This window comes from Parus major, chromosome 5 (genome assembly GCF_001522545.3).
Source record: "Parus major isolate Abel chromosome 5, Parus_major1.1, whole genome shotgun sequence".
In the NCBI taxonomy this organism is placed as follows: Eukaryota; Metazoa; Chordata; class Aves; order Passeriformes; family Paridae; genus Parus; species Parus major.
In genome coordinates, this window is record NC_031774.1 from 53,675,411 (window position 1) to 53,682,809 (window position 7,399).

The following is a 7,399-nucleotide window of genomic DNA, read 5'->3' on the forward strand; positions in this document are numbered from 1 at the left end:
GCACTTCAGCAGAGGTTGCTTTTTTTGTTTGTTTGTTCATTTGTTTGGTGTGTCCTGTAAGACGTGTCCCATGATTGTCATTTACTACCCAGGGTGGCATACGAAAGAGTGCCGCCTCTGTGGAAACATCAACCTTAACCTGGCTTTGGACACAGGCCAACAAATCCTTTACCCAGAGAAATACTTTTACACAAGTATTTAAGTCAACAGGAATCCTTGCATGAGTAAAGGATTGTGGGATTTAGCCTTTACCCATCTTATTTTTCCAATAAATAAAATGTACTTTTTTGCCATTTTTATCCTTTCACTGTTCCTTGGTGTTTGCTTATTTCCCCAGAGTTCCCTATAATTCCAAACATCATTTACCTTGCAATTCCTTTTCGCTCCCATCTCTGCTGTATATAAATTTTGCTACTTTTTCCCACCTTACCTGTATACATGAATCAAATGGGCAATCTGAACTCCAAATTAGGAGAGAGAAATTGTTTGGATTTCAGCTTCTGCATCAGAGTTGATCTTCTCAGTATTGACTCCATGTCAAATGCAGTGCTGGAAGAGCTGTGGGAATTCAGGTAACTCTCAATAACCAAATTTAAAAAAACCTCCTCTTTAACTTAATTTTTGTTAGAGCTGATCTTAAAAGGACCTCTGCTTTCCTTTTCTGTCCCTATCATCATAGGAGTCTGGTCTAAATGCATGTAGTCACAAATCCTCTCCCATATCCAGCACTATGATGCAGCAGAGAGCCTGAGAGTATCCTGATTACAAAGGTGTAGTTTGAACATTGCTCTGGACTAGAGCTGGAGGCTATCCCTGCTTCACTCGGCTGAAAAGAAGTACTTAGCCTTTTGGACTATGGAATTAAAGGCAGGCATGAGCAGCAGCACAACACACCATGTACACTGCTGGCTACAAAAACCTAGGATCCTCCAGTCACCCCAGCCCAACACACCCCCTAGGTACATCATCAAATCTGGGTCATGAAGATCATACAAAAAGGGGAGATATAAAAACCACAGGGGTTTTGGCCCACTGCCTCTTCTTCTGCAACTCTCCCAGTCCATTTATAGTTTCACTTTTAGTTTGTTCCCTTCTTTGTCTTCTGCAAAGAAGCTGTTGTGCCAGCTTCTACAAAACCCCTTTGTCTACAAATGGTCAGCAGCACTATCTCCATGACAGTGCTCCATTCATCCCACTCTGCTGTGGCCAGGTGACATCCTACCAGCGACACCCACAGGTCCCTGGCAGGTGATCACCATTCCAGGTTGTTCCTTTCACTTATTAACTGTTACGGGCTAGCCTCCAGGTTAAGCCTGCTGCTGGGTGTCTTTTGCTCTTTAGCAAGTGTCACCAGGTTCACCAGATGAGACTGACACCTTACAAAAGCATTGGGAGTACATCTTAATGAGTACATCTTAATTTTTTTCCCAAGACTTTGTACATTTTTTTGACATCTCTACCATCCCACTTTATTTCCAAGAGCAAACTACCAAAATCCTTCACCTCCCTGAGTGCAGGTGGAGCCCAGGCTGGTCACTGTGTTCCAAGAGGAACTCGGTAAGGTGATAGCCTGGATCTCAGACTGCAGCCTGAACTTCCTGATGCAGTGAAGTCTGTTGCTTTGTTGTGAAGCCATGATGCAGTAGCAAAGTGTTGAGTACACGAGTATGGGCTCTGAAATCAAAACTCTTCCTGAGACAGGGGTCTCTGGATTTACCTGCAGCTAAATTCAAACTTACTCAGGTTTCAGGGAGTCTGCTCCCCCTCACTGCACCTTCACCTCAGAACTAAGTGCTCGTACTCCCACAGACCCTGTTGGGTGACCAGCTTCAGGTATCCAACTCTGCAGCCACATTCTGAAGCTTAATGTTATTCACATCTTTCAGTGATTCATTAAAGCAGGACTTACACTGAAAGTCTAATTAAGACTGAAGTCCCACATTCATTTCCAGAGCAGTAAAAGGCAAGTTATGTAAACTCACAGCAAGTAATTCTTCTTTTACCAGAAGAGCAACATAAAAGCATAAAATGCATCCATAGGCAAAACAGTAAAAGAGGGGAGTGAAGGTTCTGGCAGACAGTACGTAAGACAAGGAAGTCTAGAAAGACATTTTTATTTGCATTTCTTACATGACATTCTCTGGACTTCCCCTCCACCTGGAATACATCAGAGGGAAGTGGAGTAACCAGTGTGATGGCTACTGTACAGCCCTGAGACAAAGGCAGCTCATTTTGACTAGAAAAATGGTCTCCTCATCCCCAGCCTCCCATTTCTGTCTCCATACCTGGGGCTGGGCTGCTCTAAGAGGCACACGTTTGGAATTCAGGCTCCCAAAGGAGTCAAGCAGAGACAGCCCACTGAGCCCAGCTTCTCCCTACAGAGAGCTCCCTAAGTCACCCCAAAATCCTTCCTATCCAATGTCACCAAAATCTTCATCCCAGCTCCTCCGACTACATTGTGAGCAACATCAAGGCAAGGCTGAGGCATGGCAAAGAGCAAGACTCACCTTTGCTGAAGGGGCCAGCACAAAAAAGGATACGAGGGTGAGGGAAGAGGGAAACATCCTAGGAGGGTAAGGAATAGGGTTAGAAGATGATGCCAGTGTGAGCACTCCAAGTTACAGAGGGTCTTGGAGGTGGGAACAGGCAGCTTGGTTTTGATTCGGTACCTGACAAAAGCATAAAGGAGTAGTAGAGGTGATTGCTGCAGCTGTGGGGATGTGTATGGGAGGGCAGGAGTGGGTATCACCAAGGACACCAACAGATATGGTAACAATGAGTCTGAACCATGTAACACAGGGAGGGTTTTGTATGGGCAGTGGAGAAAAGTGAGATGTTTAGGATTTTCTTGTTTTAACATCTGGGATACTTGTGTTTGTACTCAGGCTAGGTTGATTTGGAAGCCCCATGGAAAAAGCAACAGACAAGACTGATATTATATACCTCACATGCGAGAAAAGACAGTCTTTTATGCCCTGAGATTGCTGATATATCTAATGAGGAACCCAACACTTGTTCTGAGAACACGTTCATCCAACCCCACGAGTCCCAGGAGAGAAATGGATCCTGCTTAAGAGTCCTTTTGCAGGTAGTGGGATAAAAATGCCAGATCTCTGCCTTACAAAGCTCAGGGCAGTAGCTGGAAGTAATATTGATTTGTCCTGGGATGAAGTATTTTCTGAGGAACTGCTGTAAAATTTGTATGAGAACATCTTTAGAATGAAGCCCTTTATTCCAGGTTATATTTTTTGCTTAGCAAGTATTTTCATCCACGGATTTCCCCGTCCTAATCTAGTAAAATACTTCTGCAGTATTAAGATCTCTTCTGGGAGTTACCAAAATAAAGTACATTGTTAATATGATGCATGATTTGCTTACAAATAGAGCAATGCCAATTAAATTCTCTCCTTTAATAAGAAATTAGTAACTCTACATTGGACCCTTATTGAGGATACAGCAGCTTTTGATGTAAAGATTTTTGTCTTGTCTGATAAATTGTATTGTTATTATTATATAATTATTTATTATTGTATTGCTCTGGTCCCAAAGCAGACACCAATTTTGTCTCTTGCTGTCCACTGGTACTTATAGCCTTTCACTGTCCTTCTCTGTACATCCCACTACGAACTTCTATATACCTGTTTTTTTATAATGTGGGTTCTCAGGTTCCTTCCTGGGCACCAGTATTAAAAAGGAAGGAACATGCTTAATTGTATCTGAATTTTTAAATTAATTGGCAAAGAAATCCCAAAGCAATGGTAAAATACAGCTGCCAGGGTGATGAACAAGAGTGAAAGAGAAAAAAAAAACAACAACTCTGAAAGAAGAGTGTGCTTTGTCAATGCCATGCAAATTTCCTTCACCATTGCAAAGCAAGAAGCATGCTCTCTTTACTGAAAAAGCAATGGCTTTATAGAGGCGGAAAAGGAACCTTCATTTACCATTTCTAGAAAAACAGAACACAGCAGACTGTAAAAAAAACCCAACCCAACCAGAAGTTAAGGGTTAGACAAGCTGAGTGAAACTATGGAAGATGAATAACTGAGTGAAAGCTGCCTCTCAGATGCTGACAGGGGAGACAAGGTACAGGTGTGATATTAAATGCCTGGCTAGCTTGGACAGGGATGTTGCAAGCTCTCACTGCAGAGTCAAATGTGACCTGTGCCAGTGGTACCTCTGCAGAGTCCTTTTTGATTTTAATACGTGTTCCTAGATTGATGCAGCCTTATTGACAGCCACGTTATGGCAAATAGAACAATATGTAATTTATACATGCAGCTTACTGCCACTGGCCTCTCCACTTGGTAAGAGGATTTGACAACGGCCCTGGCTGCTCCAATATATACTCACAAATACTGCAGCACACACAGGGTCTCGTTATCGGGGAGAAATCAGCAGGACAGCCATAAAACAAATACGACTCACATAAGCACACTGCTGAGGAGACTGTCTGCAATATATGCTCTGATTAATGTCTGGAATGGCAGCAGTGCAAGTTAATGCTTTCTGGAGTCTTGGATGATATGCTTGAAAACATCTTTGGGAAAGTCGTGCCCACTTTTATGACTTGACTGCAAAGTGAGCAACCCCCAAATGCTGACCTTGGATTTGACTGCAGGGTAAGTGCTGGAGGAGATTGCTAATTGGGGGAGTCCTGTGGATGCCAAGGGCAGCTCCTTGTCTTACCACCACCAGCTCTGCATCTTTTGGGGTTAAATTCCTCCCTGTTTCACAGGAGGGAATGAAGCATTTGGCCTTTCTAATGCTCACTGCTGTCTGCAAGGGATAAAACAGCCTTTGAAAAAGTTTGGAAGAACTTCTGCAAATAAACCTCACTATGACCAATGCACTTAAAATAGCTTCAATCCTGCAAGTATTAGACAGTCTCAGGCCCTGACTCTCCCTCTGAAATGCAACTGGACTATCACAAAGAAGATGTCCTATGAAAAAAAAGAACATAAAAGCACTGAAATCATGCAGAAACAAACACAAAGAGGCTTCTGCCCAATGTGGTGAGAGAGAAAACTATTAAATTGCATGAAAAACCTGTTGCTACCGCTTCTGCATCTGGCCAACAAAGAGGGCTAGAGAGGCCCCACTCAGTAAATACCTACTCTTGTTGGATCAAAGGGGTAAGAATGGAAGCGAGTCCTCAGGCTTTATGGACCTGATCCAGTTGGTTTTTCTACTAATTTCTGTGGGCTTTGGCTGGTGTCCAGGCAGCAAAAACAACCAGGAGCAGGGCTAGCCTTGCCTGGCAAGTGGAAGCCCTGCCAGCACCATCGAATTTTACTCTCTCTGCCCTAAAGCTGGGCTTTCTGCTCAACTCTGGAAAGCTCCACAGGCAGCAAAAGGCTTGTTGGAGCCCAGGAGGGTTTTAGCCAGACCCAGGAATGCACACAGCTGCACAAGGATGCCCAACACAGTCACTCCCAACAGCTTCCCTCAGTCCCCATCCACATTCAGCCATCCTGATGTTTGGTGGCACGGTGGTTGTGATCTCCTCCAAGCACAGGCACCAGTCACAAAGCTCTGTCTTGGCCAAGAGCTCTGCCTGGCTCTGCTCCACTGGGGAAGGACTGAAAACGGAGCCTTCTCTGGGCTTGGTGGGAGGGGAGCCCTCAGCCTGAGAAGGGCTCAGGGGCCAGGGAGAGGAAAGCAGATAGCTTGCTCACCCTGTCGTGCTCTCACAAGGGCTGTCAGAAACACAGGAGCTCTCAGAATAAAGTTTCTGGGGCAGTTCTTCCTGTTGCTTTGCTTCCAGTAATGACTTTGTGCTTGTTTACATTAGCAAGTTGTACTACCAGTATTTTATACAACCATAGCTAAATCAGTACAACACCTGTATTGTACCCAGCGTTGCCTTGGTGTGAAGGTGAGTATAGTATTTCTGAGACCTGAAAAAGCAAGCCAGCAACATGCCAAAAGGATCCTTAGAGGAAATGGGAATGCTGTTGTATTTTCTGACACTTCAAACTCGATAATGACCACAGACTTACTGTGAAATTGTAATTGGCTTCCTAAAAATAAGACACTGCTAGATTGTAGACAATTATACCTAGCTTACAGCACCCAAATAGGAATTTAAACCTTGGCTCTTTTTTAATCTTGCTTTTTCTCAATTTATATATTACAGGGAAGATGGTAATGTGAATTATTACTTACTCAAAACAAGGGATTTCTGCCAAGCAGCCTAATTCATATGAGTACAAGATTCTGCCTAACATTTCCAATGTACAAAGACAACAAAACTCCACAAGTTAGCAAATCCAGAGCGTAACTTCATAGAGATTGCACTTGCTCCACTTTTAGTAGAGCCTGTGCAGGCTGTGACTGCAGAATGACACCGTCTTTAAAAGGACAGAGCTCCCCAGTCCTGTCTGCCATGGTGGACAAATAGATAAAAGCTCTCAGCTTTACTGAATGGTGACAGATTTAACCCCAGGACCTTTAACTCTTTTGCTGGAGCTGGGCACCTACACATTCTGGGCTGGAGTTTTCCAGTTTGAACCTTACAGCTGACAGTATTACCAAATAGTGTTACTCTGAGAAGGGCTTTGTGACAATGTAATCATTAGTGCTCAAACCCACCCAAATATTCTGGCATTTGCTGCCAATGGAGTTAAACAGTTGAGGTTCGTGGAAGATAAGTGGTATTGGTGATGCAGACTCCACCTCCTGTGACAAAGAGCCTTCATATATCAGAGATCCAAATTAAATTAGACTAAATCCAAATTAAACCTGATGTTTTAAGGTGCTAATGCTACCATTGCAGAAAAATGTGGGAAAAAATTGATTCATTAAAAAAAAAAAAGTTGTTATTTTGCAGCTATTACAATCTAGGCAAGGCAGCCTAGAGGAAGGAAAGGGAAAGGAGTTTCCCTGCTGTACTTGTTGGAGGCTAAAGCACAGTCTGGAGGCTCCAGCTGGCACCACGCAGGGCGTTCGCAGGGGAGCTCTGAAGTGCCCCCAGTGCTCCACTACCCCTCCACTCTCCCTTACCCACCGGCACTCTCATATCCATCCCTCAAAAACCTCAACATCCACCTCGGCCCGGAGCCTCAATCCACAGCCCCCTGCCTCCCCTCCCGGCGCTCTGCTGCCCCGAGGCTCTGGGACAAGCCGGAGCAGCGACATCCCGGGCGGCTTCCAGCGGGGCCGGAGCGGCAGCGGGGCTCCGGCAGCCGCAGCTTCCCAGCGGCTTCCAGCGGCGCCTGTCGGGTCCCACCGGGCCGGGAACCCCGCGCCCCCCTCCTCGCAGGGCGCTCACTTTTGATGCGATTGCAGCTAATTAAAATTTAAAATTCAAATCAACTATCGAAAAGGTCATCTTGAAAAATCCGTCGGCATTTGGTATTTATCAGCTGGCGCGCAACTACACATAAACCCGGGTCTGTGT